The sequence below is a fragment of the Labrus mixtus genome, chromosome 20, assembly GCF_963584025.1.
Source record: "Labrus mixtus chromosome 20, fLabMix1.1, whole genome shotgun sequence".
Lineage (NCBI taxonomy): Eukaryota > Metazoa > Chordata > Actinopteri > Labriformes > Labridae > Labrus > Labrus mixtus.
Genome location: NC_083631.1, coordinates 10090017 through 10107084, shown reverse-complemented (window position 1 = coordinate 10107084; position 17068 = coordinate 10090017). Strand labels below are relative to the sequence as shown.

General features: G+C 45.3%; 1 protein-coding gene across 2 annotated transcripts in view; it reads right to left on the bottom strand.

The window, feature by feature from the left end:
• The window catches only part of rbfox1 (RNA binding fox-1 homolog 1), a 109254-nt gene that overhangs the window by 70455 nt on the left and 21731 nt on the right, over positions 1 to 17068 (bottom strand). The window lies entirely within an intron of this gene.

Genomic DNA, 17068 nt, shown 5'->3' with positions numbered 1-17068 from the left:
TTTTGGGATAGATTACACTGGGTACCACAGAGTGTTTTGTTTTTGCCTAAAGAGGAAGGAGGACAGGGATTGGTTCATGTGGCAAGTAGGAAGGCAGCTTTTAGACTGCAGGTCCTACAAAGCTTTCTTTATGGACCTCTAAATTTACCCTGGAGACACGTGGCTGAGTTTATCTTTGGTCTTGTTGGTCATTTAGGATTTGGAAGAAACATGTTTCTTATGAACTGTGCAGAGTTGAATCTGAGTTGTTTGCCATCATTTTATGTGAGTGTTATTAAAATGTGGGGGCTGTTGGAAACTGGGCGTCTGGGATCAAACACATCCTTGCATTGGCTGTTGAAGGAACCTATACTGAAGGGCTCTCGGTTGGGCACTTCATTGGAAGAGGTGCTGATGACATCTGGAACTCTGACAAATAAAGGAATAACTACAGTCCAACATCTGTTAGAACTGGCTGGAGCTAATTTGGATAATGCTGTAACCGTGGCGAGGAGACTGGAGGTCAGATCGATTCGAGTGGTCGGGCTGATGATGGAGAAATTCAGAAAGGCGCTGTCAAAAGAGGACAGAGTTCTCCTACAGAAATGGTTTAACGGACAACTAAAACCTGAGGATTGTGACTGTTTTCCCAGGATGTGTGTGAAGTCTGAAGGACTGGGCCCTCTGGAAGAGAGCAGTAAGGTTTGGATGCCTTTGGACTCTGTGAATGGGAAAACACTTTATCAGGGATGTGTCAGGGGGTTAAATAAAGAGAAACTTAAAGGTAGAGCAGACACACCATGGAGAAAGTATTTCAAAGTAAAATCTGAGGTCAAACCTGCATGGAGCATGCTTTACAAACCACCGTTAACAAAACGTACTGGTGATTCACAATGGCGTATTTTACATAGAATTGTGGCTGTTAATGCTTTTGTTTCTGTGTTGAATCCTGCTGTCTCAGATAATTGCCCCTTTTGCGCTGAACAAGAAACAATTTTTCATGTTTTTTTTACAGTGTTCTAGATTGAGGTCTCTTTTTGGGATACTGAATACTCTCGTAATGTCCTATGGAGAACATTTTACTGACCTCATGTTCATTTTTGGTTTCTCTTACAGTAAAAAAAAGAAGAAAAAAGGTCGGCTGCTGAATTTCCTTTTCGGTCAAGCAAAGTTGGCAGTTTATCTCAGTAGAAAAGAAAAAATGGAAAGAGGACAGAGATGTGATTGTGTAGTGGTGTTTCGGAATCTTGTTAAATCTCGAATATTGTTGGAATACAAGTATTATTTTAAAATGGAAATGTTTTTGAAAAAATGTTTTTTAGACAGATGTTTTAATATAAATCCATATTTTTGTGACATATTGTAGTCTGTGACAGTATCCCAAAAATGGGAATGTAAATACATTTTTATCTGAATAAATGAAGTTTTAAAAACTCAACTCTTTCTCTCTCTCTCTTTCCCTCTCTCTGTCTCTCACTCTCTCTTTCTCTCTCTGTCTCTGTCTGTCTGTCTGTCTCTCTCTCTCTCTCTCTCTCTCCTCTAACGAATGCCGTCCACTCCTTTTCTTTAAAACATCGATATTGTGCAGCGCTGCCATTTTCTGATGCACATTATCCTCCCAAACGGTGATGTGAGGCTCTCTGCCTCCCTGCACAATCCTTTATTGATCGTTGAGTCTCATAAAAGCAGAACGGCTGAGCACGGAGATGAAAGAGAGAGAGAGAGAGAGAGAGAGAGAGAGAGAGAGAGAGAGAGAGAGAGAGAGAGACGTGTGTGCTGACAGAGTTATTTTACAGACGTCAAAGGTTAACTGAAACTCTTTATTTGTCAGAGTTTATCAAACAGTCGTATCTTTAAAACACAGAACTCTTCAGAGATAAAGTGTAACCAGTTATAACTCTTACATCCTGTAATGATTGAAAAAGCCAATGAACCAAGTCTCTGCAAACTTTAAAGGAGGAGTCAGTAGAAATGTTTGTAAACATTCAAACTGGCCCCTCCTCCTGGGATCATCGCCCCCCCCCCCCCCCCCCCCCCCCAGAAGCCCCACTCCCTGCAGGATGTAGTGTGTACGTTTACTGCTTGTAGCTATACTGCATGCTAACGCACGCTAGCACAAGCTAACCGCCAGTGTTTTTCATCTGCCTGTCCAACAGGAAGTAGACTAACTCCACGTCCACGGGTAAAAGACAACACAAGGTTCACCCTCGTTTTAGAACAAGCTTTATCCGCTTGGTGTTTATCCTCACTCTGATCATATTTTCTCTTCTCTGCTGCTACGTCCACGTCCGTCATATTCACCGGTTTGCATCTCGTCCAATCACTGAACTGTATCCACTCCTAAACTCACCTGCTGCACTGTCATTGGCTGGAGGAAACACACCAGCTCCGCCCAGAAACGTCCCGAGTCAACCAGAACAAAGCAGAACAGTAAAATCCAGTCAGAGCACAGAGTCTCTGCAGACACAGTCACCACCACACATGTACGGAGGCCCAGAAGGGACGATGGAGCAGCTTCACTTTAAGAGAAGTCTGTGTTTTATTTTGAAGGAGACAGGATGCTGACTCCGTCTTTAACAAAACCAAACTCTTGCAGGTGCATCAGTGTCAACATTTGCACTCGGGACTATTTTCCAAAGTAGCTGCTTCATACGAGCGTCCAGTAAAGCTGCAGACTGCTGATGGTATGAACCCAGACTAAAGTAACATTTAACATCACAGCGTTTTGTAAAAGCAGAAAACTAAATGTAGAACCAAATCTACCAGAGAGGAGCCGTGTCACTAAAGCAACAGAACGCCTTTTTGTGCTCCTGCAGCATTTCACAAAACGTGTCATCAAGGAACAAAAAGGAAAAATCTTTTACTGTGAAGGAATTTCAGTTTGCACCTGACCACTTTGACCTTACATTTTCTTTGCATGCAAACTCTGTTCTGAAAGTTTGTGCAGTCAGACGAACGTTTGCAGGTTCAAAATCTTTAAAAGTAAAAATTCAGAAGTTTAAAAAAAAAGAAACTGTAGAAACACAAGCGACACAATCTCTGTTTTAGTGATCGATAGTTTGGAAAAGAATTCAAGATTTAAAACATCTCTGCGTCTGCGTCTCCATCCACAGGATATCATCACGTTGTCCTTTATCCTCTCTGACTCCGAGGATCGTCCACCATCCCTCCCTCGATGACATCATCACGCCATCAGGCTGCACCGTTTCAAGTGACTCATTATTCCTCAAAATAAGCAGGGGAAATAATGTGGAAATGGAAATGAAAAACAAACAGAGAGGAGGACTGAACAATCGCTCCGACCGGCCGCTGCCAGAACAAACTCCCCCGAGGGAGCGTCCTCCTAATCAGAGTCATTGTTCATGGAGCCGAGCGGCGAACATCGCGGCGAACATCACGGCGCCCTCGTCAGCAGGACTGACGCTCATGTTCCACAAACACAGAGCTTATTTTGAACCGTTATGTAAAGAGTCTGATCCAAGATGAACAAGGTGAACCAGAGAAGAGAAGAATTCAAATCCCTCATCTGGTCTGAACAGCGTTAGTTTGAAGCTCTGAGAGTCAGACTGAGCTCACAGGGAGAGGTCACCTCAGGTCAGACTAAACACAACACTGTGTTTCATGCAGGATGTGACGCTCTAAAAGGAGTTCTGTTAGGGAGGATTTAAACTTCCTCTTCCACCTCCTTCAACAGATTAGCAAGTTGTGTTGCTGCACGTCCAAACAACCAGCTGACCACGGACACGTTCACTAAAACACTCAACACTTCGTGTTTTGCATTTCTTATAACCATCAAAATCTAACGTTAGCTCAGGTGTTCAGAGCGTGGGGGTTGAAAACACGAGTGTGCACAGATCAGAGCTCTGATTGGTTAAGGGAGGGAGCCACACACACACACACACACACACACACACACACACACACACAGTCATGTTTAATGTGACTGAGGTTGACACCTTAATTAATGAGCACCGACAAACACACACACAACAGCTACAGGCGAGGTGGCACCTGAGAGTGAAAGGACACACAACTGTTTTAACCCCCTCACAATATAGAAGCCTGTTTCCATACTGTGTACACACACACACACACACACACACACACACACACACGCTCACTCTCTCTCTCTCTCTCTTCAGGTTGAGTGACAGTTTACAACCAGCAATTAGTTTTGCATGAGTGGAAGTAAAATGAAAATGATGAAGAAAAGAAAAAGTGTCAAACAATCCACAGTGATCAGTCAGAACATGAAAACATCAAGTACAGAGTGTGTGTGTGTGTGTGTGTGTGTGTGTGTGTGTGTGTGTGTGTGTGTGTGTGTGTGTGTGTGTGTGTGTGTGTGTGTGTGTGTGTGCGCGTGCGCGTGCATGCAGAGGGTTGTGGTGGGTCAGACCTCTATGGTTTTTTGAACCAGGCTGTAAACATGTTAATCTCTGCTGTAAAAACAGGCTTTTTAGAATGGGTGTGTATGTGACTTCCTGTGCTTCTGCAGCCAGCCTCTAGTGGACACTCAATGAACTGCAGGATGTTACACTTCAGCATGGGCTGAACACAAACTTCAAATCATGGACTATAAAATAAATGCGGGGGCGCTGGTGGCGCAGTGGTTAGTGCACGCGCCCCATGTATGGAGGCTGTCGTCTCAAGCGGGCAACCCGGGTTCACATCCCACCTGTGGCCTCTTTCCTGCATGTCATTCCCCACTCTCTCTCTCCCTGATTTCCGACACTATCCACTGTCCTGTCTATCCATTAAAGGCACAAAAAGCCCCAAAAATAAATCTTAAAAAAATAAATAAATAAATAAAATGTGGCAGTGATGATGTCAAGACCCCCAGGAACAAACACCTAGCTGTGGGAGTGTCACCCACCTGGGGGAGGGGCTACTGCCCTTTGTGATGTCATGAAGGGAAAATCTCCAAACAGCCTGTTTGAGCACACATTTTCTGAAAAGTGGAGCAGGCAAAAGATGGAGAGTATGGACTTTTCTCATCATTGGGGGGTTTGTAGACAGACTAGAGACACATATTAGAGTTAGAGGAACATGGAGAAGAGGATTTTACAGAATATGTGACCTTTAATGTATTTGGGAAACACTTTAGTTGTTAGTTTGATGTTTCTGCACATAAGAATCAGAAACATCCTCGCACATATTGTCTTCATGTGTTTGGTGCAGACGATCCTGTTGATCTCTCCGTCTTGTCTCTGAGTCTGTGTGTGGACAGCAGCCGCTCAGGCTGCATAGTAATTGGTCGGGTAGGCGGCCGTTATGTTTTAATGCATAAATATATCAGGCGGTGAGATAACTATTTAATGGTGTGTGGAATTAGAGACGGCAGCTCATCTTCAGCTCTCTCTCTTCATATCTACGTTTCATGGAGAACACATTGTCTTCTAACTGTACTCTAAGAGAGATATCGTAGCAGGATTTTTGAAATACATCATGCAGTAAAGAAATAAATCACAAGTATCAGGTGAATCTTATCAGCTGGCAGACAAACAGCGGAGTGAGGTCGGAGCAGCGTTTTTCTGAAAGTCATTCCATAAGTGTTTTTCTCTGTCACAGATAACCGAGAGCCACTGCAGATATCAGCTCCACCGACTTTTTGGCTGCTTTTCTCTGCTGAGCCAGAATTTTATTGTTCCATTCTCCAGTTTTTCACCACGAGAGAGAGAGAGAGGGAGAGAGAGAAAGAGAGAGAGAGAGAGAGATTGTCATTTGTCCACCTTTGCTGGGACTGAAGTATCACAGTGTCCTGAATATAAGATGACCCTGATGGTAAGCTGACTCCTCTTTAACTTTAAGGAGGATGAAGAGTTTGTAAAGATTAGAGAGACTCCATCAGACGAGGCTGCAGCAGGTAAACAGGCTGTAACGGCTGCAGGTAAACAGACTGTAACGTCTGCAGCGGGTAAACAGGCTGTAACATCTGCAGCGGGTAAACAGGCTGTAACATCTGCAGTGGGTAAACAGACTGTAACGTCTGCAGCAGGTAAACAGGCTGTAAAGTTGTGGAAGTGATGATAGATGAGGTGGTGCAGAAGAGGAACATGTCTGGTGAAATGAAACATTTTTTAGAGTCAGTACAGCCAGCAGTCTGCCAGCTGTCGAACAACAACCGTCCCTCCAGCACAGAGTGTTAAAGCGTCCTCAGCGGGGACAGCTCGGGACGCAGCCAGAGACGGTTATAGGAGAGCCTGAAGCTTCTGAGTAAGATGCCAAATACAGACGTAAAATTAAAAGTCATTTATGCCTTAGAGCAGGTTTTATATAAGCGCTTATTTCATGAGACCTGCAGGGAAAACTACTTCACCTTAACAGCTCTGCTTCCAGTAATCCCAGGATGAGTCTGCAGAGGGCAGACGTAAGCCTCTGAAACCTCTTCCATAGACTCTCTTCTCCCAGCTCTGGAGAGCAGCCCTCCCCTGGCAGCCCTGCAGCGTTCTGCCCCCCCCAGCATCAGAGGAAATGATTCGATGTGAAGTCCTGGTTGGTAATGAAATAAAATCAGATTCTGATTCAAACTTTCATTAAAAAGGTTTCTGCTTTGACATATTTCTGCAGGTTGCATAAAAACAAATTATCAAATCTGAAGGATAAAGAAAAAACATCTGATCTGCAAATGAAAGATCTTCAGTCAGACGAGAGCTCACACTCACATCTTTCTGTCTGTTGGTAGTTTTTTATTTCTCCCAGAAGTCATCAGGCTCGGAAGAATTCAGTTTGGGAGAAAGGCTGCGTGTGTGTGTGTATGTGACAGAGAGAGCGAGTGTGTGTGCTCTCACTTCATGTCACACTATCCATCACCGGCGTCCCTTCTCGCGGGCGGATCACTGCGGGTTACAGTCGCGCTCCCTAAGCATTGTGGGAGCTTGATGTATGTGCTGTCGAGCGGCAGTTAATGAAACAGCAGCTACAGCAGCCGCCCCCCCCCCCCCACCTCCTCTGCTCCTCTGTCCTCCTCGTGCGTCTCGTCTCTTTCCCGCTCTTTATCTCCATGGGCTAAGTCTTCAAAATGTGGAAACACTAAAGAACGTCTGCAGTGATTCAAACCTTCCTGCTGACTTTTTAAAGGAACTAAACGAAAAAACTGATTGTTCCAAATCTTCCCGTTCAGATTTCCAGGGTCAGCTTGATCAGCCTCCACAGAAGAAAGGTTGAAACCGCGTACGACAAGGCGATGAAAGCTAATGGGTTGCCAGGGGATACGCTGTTTACACCACCAGCAGTCCACTCCCCCCTCCTCCCCCTGTCTCCCCCCCTGAGACCTGCAGATAACCACAGACACAGACAGAGATGGATGGAGGGAACACGAGGGGAAGTTAGTGAGTGAGCAACAAATCAAAGTTCAAGGAGAAGAAGAGTCATCCTGATGTTCAATTAACCACAGAAGAAGAAGAAGAAGAAATTAGCCGTTAATGAGCGGCAGTGTTAAGAATCCCCTGTAATCCAAATAAAAGAGACAGAACCTCGCAAAGCAGCCAGACCGGACTCTGTCTACCCCCCCCACCTTGGAGCACCGTGCTGATCAGCTGTTTGTTGTCTTTACAGACGGTTATAACACCTAAACCTAACCGTGTCCCAAACCAGGACTCAGGACTTCAGACCCGTCACCCCGACCTCTGAACTCTGTCTCATTCTATTTCAGTTTCCTTTTATAGCTTCTTACGATCTTAGCTTTAGTCCTCTGTTTCTTGTTTTGCAGTCAAATTCTTCGTATGTGTAAATTTACTCAATAAAAAACGATTCTGATTGTGAAATGTTTGAGCTTTATTTCGACCCTGAGCTGCTGACGACACATTTTCAGAAAATCTACAAGTTTGTTTTTCCGCTAAATGTGCAGTTTAAAGTCACTCAGAGGGGTTCATTAATGATCAATACTTTGTGGCTCTTCTTCTGTTGTTAATATTTATTCAGGGTTAGGGTAAACCGATCACCATGGACGTAGAAATCTGGCAAAGCATCTCCTCTCCTCACGTTGTTTTGTGTTACTAGAATCAAAAATGTCAAACTTAAAAAACTGGAGAGCAAGTAAGAAAGTTCCCAACAGGGCACAAGAACTCCCTGTGTGTGTGTGTGTGTCTGTGTGTGTGTGTGTGTGTGTGTGTGTGTGTGTGTGTGTGTGTGTGTGTGTGTGTGTGTGTCCTACTCCCACACCTGAATCACTCGTGAAGTAAATATTAATATTTTTATTGATTCTGTCTCACAATGATGTCACATGTTGTGTGTAAACTGTAATGCAGCCTCCCGCCACTAGTTGGAGCTGTAGCTCCGGTTAATGACTACCGCCGTCCTACACGCCGCACAGCAATCAACGCAGAATCAGGTTGAATCAGCCAGTGTGCGGTCAGAGTCTGTGGATATTCAAACACCAACATCTTTGATCTGCTTCACAAAATACTGTTTGGAGTCTCGGGGGCTGGAATCCCCTCGCAGGACCGCGGTCACCTATCTGTGAGGACACGCCCACTTTACAACCATCGAATCAAATCCTCCCATCATCGTGTTTAACCCGCCTCCTGTTCCACTGATCATCAGGACGCAGATGCTCCAAAGTCTGAAGATGAAACTGAAGCGAGACTGAGCGTCTCCTCCTCTCTCCTCCTCGAGTTTCTAAGCTCTTAATCAGCCTTTTCTCCTCCTTTGATTGGTCCCTGCTCGCTCCGGTTGAGAGTGTGTGAGAGAGAGAGAGAGAGTGTGTGTGTGTGTGTGTGTGTGTGTGTGTGTGTGTGTGTGTGTGTGTGTGTGTGTGTGTGTGTGTGTGTGTGTGTGTGTGTGTGTGTGTGTGTGTGTGTGTGTGTGTGTGTGTTTGATTTACATGGCCGTTAAAAACAGAAACTCAATTAATTTAAGCCTTTTTAATTAGCCTCCGTCTTGTTTTTACTGCAGTTTCTCTCTTTCCTTTTTCAAACAGAGCTCATGTTTGGATTGTTCTAACGAGTCTCTCTCCCCCCTCCCTCCCCCCTCTCTCTCTGTGGTTTTGTTTTCTGCAGCCGTCAGCATCTCAGCAGGACTCCCCCTCACCAAACACACACACACACGTTTCATTTCACGTGGCCTCTTTTCAGAAGCCTTTAAAGGAAAGCGGACGGCGAGGATCCTGATTCGTCTTAATGAGGTCGCACAAATAAATAATAAAAATGCAAGTATATATAATAATATCCAGATGTTCTCATAAGCTCCAGATTTTCTCATCACCTCCTGATGTTTCTCATGAACTGCAGATGTGTCTCATCAACTCCAGATGTTTCTCATCAACTCCAGATGTTTCCCATAAACTCCAGATGTTTCTCATAAACTCCAGATGTTTCCCATAAACTCCAGATGTTTCTCATCAACTCCAGATGTGTCTCATAAACTCCAGATGTTTCTCATAAACTCCAGATGTTTCTCATCAACTCCAGATGTGTCTCATCAACTCCAGATGTTTCAAACTTGAAACAGAATCAAACCAGCAGTGAGAGTGGATAAATAATTGATGAAGTGATGCAGCTTGGATCAGTTTAATCTCTGTGTGCTGGATCAGAAGGAGGAAAGTTTGATTTGAAATCCCTGAGCTCACATTCAAAGTGAAACACTTGTTGTCTGTTGTCTCGTGTTAATATCGAAAGTATCTCAGAGTTCTTCCCAAACAAACATTCAGGAATTCTGAGTGTGAATACATGACCTGATCACAGAGAGGTGAAACTTTTTAATGCAACATTAAAGGAGCAGTATGTAACTCTGACCACTAGTGTTTCAAATGGGTACTGCAGTCTAAATTATAAACATTGTAGAGAGCTGTCTCCTCCCCTCGTCTTTAGAGCTGATTCTCACACAGGTTGCCATGTGGTGGACACTGAAGCTTCAGTGTTTAGCCAGCTCTGCATCATTTGTTGAATCTGAGTAGTCACTTAACGGCTTTGTCAACGACTGAACAACATGATGTGAAAGATGAAAGTATTATTTCAAGATGTTTTTGAATTTACTCGAGCGTCAGACTAAAAAATGTTTAAAAATCGTACAAAGAAGCCTCAAACCTTCCTGTGTGTTTGTGGATCTCTCAGTGATCTGGATCCAGACGCTGAATTTCACACTTTTTCACTTGACCTTTTAGAATTAGCTCGCGGCTAAATCAGCGTTCAGACTCATCGAGGCTACAGGAGGAGCCAGAAGTGGTCGTTTGTTTCTTCTGCATCATTATCAGGTGAGTAATCCTCGACGAGGAGAAGAAACTGAACGACGTCCCGGCTGGATGTGAGACGTGGAAACATCTCAGAAATATGAAGTTTGTGTTGAGGGAGAAGGCGCCGGGAGGAGAGACTCTCTAATGGAAGTGAATTCATACAGAGAGAGAGATTACGTGTGACCAAACAACATGTTAGTCTGACCTTTCAGAGCCGTGCGTGGCTGAAGCGCCTCGAGCTGCAGAGCTGAAGTGAGCCGTGGACGGAAAAAATCAGAGAACCTTTTAATATCACAGCGAGAGCGCTCGGGTCCTCCCTCCTCGTGTCTCGGCTTGGCTCCATTTCAACCTGAGCCGGAAAAACAACAACAATCTGCCCAAACGCTGCAACGACTCCTCAGAGATTCATGTCGTCTTTTTTAATCTCGTAGCGTTGGTATTTTGAGAATTTCAACGGCAGCAGAAACTGAGACTCTAATCACTTTGTTCTCTGCTGAGCTGCAACCTGCAGACGGCGTCACTCACCAGTTTGTTTTAACACTCACATAGAAGAAAGAAAGCTGAAACTTTAAAGGAGGAGTCAGTAGAAATGTTTGTAAACATTCAAACGTGGCCCCTCCTCCTGGGCTCATCTCCTCCAGAAGCCCCGCCCCCCTGCTGGATGTAGTGTGTACATTTACTGCTTGTAGCTACACTGCAAGCTAACGCACGCTAGCACAAGCTAACCTCCGGTGTTTTTCACCTGCCTGTCCAACAGGAAGTAGACCAACTCCACGTCTACGGGTAAAAGACAACACAAGGTTCACCCTCGTTTTAGAACGAGCTTTATCCGCTTGGTGTTTCTCCTCACTCTGATTATATTTTCTCTTCTTTGCTGCTACGTCCACGTCCGTCATATTCACCGATTTGAATCTCGTCCAATCACTGAATTGTATCCACTCCTAAACTCACCTGCTACGCTGTCATTAGCTGGAGGAAACACACCAGCTCCGCCCACAAACGTCCCGAGTCAACCAGAACAAAGCAGAACAGTAAAATCCAGTCAGAGGACAGAGTCTCTGCAGACACAGTCACCACCACACATGTACGGAGGCCCTTAAGGGACGATGGAGCAGCTTCACTTTAAGAGAAGTCTGTGTTTTATTTTGAAGGAGAAGTCTGTATTTTATTTTGAAGGAGACAGGATACTGACTCTGTCTTTAACCTGATACTCAGGTAGCCTGGAGTGAGACTGGGTCCGAAACATCCCGGTCGAGGGCGGCAGCAGGAAATAACTTTTACAGAGCAGCTGACTTCATCTCGGACTTTTCCAGATGATTTTCTTTCTCGTAGTTTTTGTTCTGTTTTAGTAGATTCTGCATCCTTAGCAACGAGTGTGTTTCAGCGTCTGCAGGGTATTCATTAAACACTTTGTCATGTCAGGGTTTGAAAGGTGGAACTGTTGCATGATTTCATATGTAAGCACACTGATCTAATCACACCTGTAGCTCCAGCCCGTCTGTGTGTTCACAGATCCTCTCACTTGATATGCGAACGCTGCCTCCACCCTCAGATCGATTCATGACTGAGAGCAGAAGAAAACTTTACCCCAGGCAAAAGAATAATCAATAACCATGTGGGCCCTCGCTAATTAAACTGCCACATTAATATATCTGAGAGAGAGAGAGAGAGAGAGAGAGAGAGAGAGAGAGAGAGAGAGAGCTGCGTCTGGAGTGGCAGGGAGGAGAGAAGGATGGAGGAAAGGAGAGGAGGAGAAGAGGATGGAGGAAAGGAGGAGGGAGGAGGCGAGATGGATGGAGGAAAGGAGAGAAGGACGGAGGAGAGGAGGAGAGAAGGATGGAGGAAAGGAGAGAAGGACGGAGGAGAGGAGAGGAGGAGAGAAGGATGGAGGAAAGTGCGGAGATTGTAAGAAGAGAGGAGCGTGTAAGAATGAAGACAGAGAGGAGGAGGAGGAGAGAAGGATGGAGGAAAGGAGAGGAGGAGGCATTAACATGTAATTTATTGATGAAGGAGAAAATGTGCGGACGGAGCAGAGTGGAGGCGAGGAAAAACTGCATGGCGAGGAAGACCCTGCAGACGCCAGCAGTATGCGCCTTCACATTTACACACTTCATACATACTAATACACACACACACACACACACACACACACACACACACACACACACACACACACACACACACACACACTTTAGTGCAGACGACTAGATGTGTTGCTATGGTAACTAAACAGTGTTTATCTACTTTCATGTGATTTAAATATGGATGTCAGCAGAATCACAACCTTCATCACAGAAACTAGAAGCATCAGAAAACAGCCGCTGACCTCCTGGAGTTTAAATGTCAGATGAAATGTCAACACGGTGGCGTGCACTTTGAAAAGACAGAAGTTAGTTCCTAAAAGAAGTCGACTGTAAGTGTTTCACAGACATCAGACGCCAGAGAAGAAAAACAGCTTCCTCTTCTTCTCCAACAACGAGAACTTTAAATTCATGGAGTGAATCTCAGAATGTTTTAAATAAAGAAACTAAAACTGACTCTGTTATTGTGTCTGCAGTAAACCCATGTATGAGCTGCAGAGAAAATGGGTCAGTGAGGGGGGGGGGGGGGGGGGGGGGGGGCGAGAGACTGTAAGACATGTTTAACTCCAGTTTGTATTAATTGGAAACTAATCTTTGTCTGACAGACTGAAGCTTCATCCAGAGTGAAATAATGATCCAGTTTGATTAAAACACCAGAATGAGACAAAAAGAATGAGAGAGGAGGAAGAGGAGGACAGGAGAGGAGGAAGAGGAGGAGAGGAGAGGAGGAAGAGGAGGAGAGGATAGGAGGAGAGGAGGAAGAGGAGGAGAGGAGAGGAGAGAAGGAGGAGAGGAGAGGAGGAGAGGAGAGGAGGAGAGGAGAGGAGGAGAGGAGGAAGAGGAGGAGAGGAGAGAAGGAGGAGAGGAGGAGGAGAGGAGAGGAGGAGAGGAGAGGAGGAGGAGGAGAGGAGAGGAGGAGGACAGGAGAGGAGAGGAGGAGGAGAGGAGAGAAGGAGGAGGAGGAGGAGGAGGAGGAGGAGGAGGAGGAGGAGAGGATAGGAGAGGAGAGAAGGAGAGGACATGAGGAGAGGAGGAGGAGGAGGAGAGAAGGAAAGGAGAGGAGGAGGAGAGGAGAGGAGGGGAGGAGAGGAGGCTGCTAATTGATTAGCTAGAGAGAGAAAGTCTGAAGTCTGAAGCTTCATTTGCCAAAGTGCTGGGGGGGGGGGGGGGTAAACCCTCACCACCACCCCTGCTGCCTCCCCCTCAAAGTGAGAGAGACAGCACCAAATGGGCGAGCGATACACTCTTAAGTCTTATCGAGAGCGCTATGATCAGCTGATCACCTTTTCTGTAGTTCAACACCATCAAGTATGTGTGTGTGTGTGTGTGTGTGTGTGTGTGTGTGTGTGTGTATTTGTAATGTAGAGAATCAGAGAGAACGCTTTTCTCCGTCAGCTACTAAACTTCATCCAGTCCGTCAAACGGTTTGTGACTAACCTTCACGTCCACATGAAACCAAACTGAGGGTTCATTGGAGGACAGGACCGAGGTCTCACGAGGTCTGATAACATCGCTCCTCTCTGAAGGCGCCATGGCGCTCCTGATCAGACGCCCAGCGTCAGATCAGCGTGACATCTCAGTTTAAAAACAAAAAAAGAACACTAAACTCAGAGATAAGGTTTCAGAAAGTGAACAAGCTTTCATCAATTAATGAAATCAATCAAAGACAAACACTTCCTGTAGCCCTCAGAGCCACGAGCCAATCAGCATCCAGGACTGTGACGTAAAGCAGACCGTCTGCTCTGATCCTGAGAAGAGACAGTTTGATGAAACACACAGGAATCTGAAGTTTCTGTCTTTAAATAAATCATGAAGCTTAAAGACCCAGCAGTGTGACTCTGAGAGTTTGAAGATAGAGATCAGAAGAATAAAATGTAACTTCATCATGTTTAACATTTTCCTTTAGATTAAATATTTTCTATTTGTTTCTTTATTCAGTTTGAAAACATTCCTGTGAATTTAAGACTTTTCCCGTCTTCTCTGAACGTGGAGCAATGGTGAAGCGTCATCATCTCACTCTACAAATTCAAATAGATTAAAACACTTTGATTGATTTCACGTCTGAATGTAGAAGAAGTACAACTGAGAGAGCCGAACGCCATCAAGAAAAAACTGCTGAAAAACAAAGTGAAGCAGCTCTCTCTCTTCCTCTCTCTCTTCCTCTCTCTCTCTTCCTCTCTCTCTTCCTCTCTCTCTCTCTTCCTCTCTCTCTTCCTCTCTCTCTCCCCCTCTCTCTCTCTTCCTCTCTCTCTCTGCGACACAGCCAGCGGTCGATACATGACTTCAGCATTTTATAAATGACTAAATCAATACTTTTTCAGATTTGCCTATCCTGATGTATTCTGCTGCACAGCGCTCGGGGCGGGGCTGAGCGAGCGGGGACGCACGCTCACATGCACGCCGAACGTCTCCTGTTAATCACGGGACGCAGTTCATCACAGTTATGACAGAAATCGATGAGACACATGCAGAACAGTTCAATCACTGATATTAGATTATTCACTTTTAGACTACAGGGTCTACTTCAAGGTAAACTTTTAAAGATGATGTCATTATCTTTGTTACATCTGATTGGCTGCAGCCTGCTGTCGGATCAGGAGATTGTGGCCGACCCCGACCGGTTTGAATCCCCGTCTGACAGGAGCCTCTCTGTGAGGAGGTTGAGCCTCTCTGTGAGGAGGTTGTGTTCAGGTTAACACCTGAACATAAACTCCTTTAAGTAGTAACACCTGAGTCTATGAGTATCCAGATCAGAGCACCGCTGTAGTTCAGCGCGACGTGCAGACGCACACATCTCAAACCTGCAGAAACACGACCACAGACTCTCATTCTACCTTTTCCTTCTTCAGCCCTGTGTGACCTCAGATTTAAATGCTGCGTGCAAAGACTGATCCATTTTTCCATTAAAGAGAGAACAGCCCGTGCTTTTAATGCCACATTGTACGACAGGCTGCCCTGTCGTCTGCCGGCGCCAAAAAGACGTGTGAAGAAACCAAAAAGGCTCCGAATCCGTCTGCTGGCAAAGTTTTCTCTGCAGCCGCGGAGGAAATGAGACTTTCTTTAATCATGTATCCTCCTAATAATCTCCTGGTCTCAGGCCGACGACTCGAGCATCCATAACCAGCACACTTCAAGGGGAACGGGCTTACGCAGGGAGAGAGGGGGGGGGGGGGGGGGAACAAAAAGAGATCCAGAGAGAGAGAGAGAGAGAGTGAGGTTATTTAAAAAGAAAAAGATTTCCCTGTGGTATAATTTGCTGATACAGAAGATACTGTGATGAAGAGAGAGAGAGAGAGAGAGGGAGAGAGAGAGAGGGGGAGAGAGAGAGAGAGGAGGAGAGAGAGAGAGAGTGCGAGAGATAGAGGAGGAGAGAGAGAGAGAGAGCGAGAGGGGCGATCCCCAATGGGCAGAGTACGAGTAAAAATAAGGAAGAAAAAACTAATTAACTGATGAAGTCCCGTAGTGGGCTGCACACACACACACACACACACACACACACACACACACACACACACACACACACACACACACACACACACACACACACACACACACACACACACACACACACACACACACACACACACACACACACACATACTGAGGTGGAGACTGGAAACCTGCTGCCCCCTGCTGGTAATGCAGATCAGTGCAGGATGGTGTACTGTTGTGTTTCTGCAGTTAAAATAAGAAACACACACTCAGGACTCACAGCCTGAGTGTGTGTGTGTAACTCTGACTGACACGCTGACGCTGAAACCTCTGTCGTCTCCTCAGAGACTTCAGTTACAAATCGTCTTCACAGCAGCTGTTGTCGAGGACGCCGCTCTGAGGTGAGTTTGTTTAGACTCTCCGAGCCGACGGCTGCAATTATCTCCTCCCTCCTCCCCGGGCTGCGTTCATAATCAAGCTGCTAAATGACAGACCCCCTTCCCCCCCCCAAGGCTCTCCTGTAATGTGGGTCATTTGAACAAAAGGTTTCTGTTTGAAGTTTCTTACTCGCTTCACGCTGAGCCGGATGATCCTCTTCTTCTTCTTCTCTTGTTTCTATTTACGTCAGCAGCTCGCAGCTTCTTCTGCCCACCAGTGAATCTAAAAGTAGCCGTGCACGCTCCTCTCTGCAGGAAACAGTCTTCAGAGTCTACAGAAAGCTTTAATCCTCACGTGTTTCTACATCAGAGCTGGACACGTTCAGAAGGTTCAGAATTCATTTCTATTTGTCATGCTCTCCAGGTTTTGGTCCTTTAAAGTTTTTTTATAGGACATCTGAAGTGAGAGAGAGGAGAGAGAGAGAGAGCGGGGGACGACGTGCAGCAAAGAGCCAATGTCAGACTCGAACCCACATCCCTCTGTACATGGGACGCTCGACATCACCGCTCGGCTGACGGCGCTCCATCTTCATTTAAAGAGACTCATTATTAAAGGAGGATTCTGGTATTTTCACTTCTCTTAGATTTTAGACGTTCTATAAATCTCTGAATCTCCGACTTTAAGCAGAAACTGTTTTTGTTAAGTGTGATCAATAACATCAGAATCTGATCGAGTCTCGATGAATAAATGGTTTGAAGATTTCCTGACACAAAGTTTCAGATTTAGAGTTTCAGCTTCTTTAAATAGTTTCCAGGTTTAGACGCTGTAACGCTGCTCGTGTCTACCAGTAAAATATGAAAGATATCTTCACTTCCCTGAGCTTTATGTGGATACTCTGCTCATTCTATTTCACTCTATGTTCTGTAGATATTTCTACATGTCCTGCTTCTATGTTGTGTTTGAGAGCGACTGTAACAACCACGTCTTATTCTGGAACTTTGTCTTCATGTTTATCTGTTGATTCTCCCTC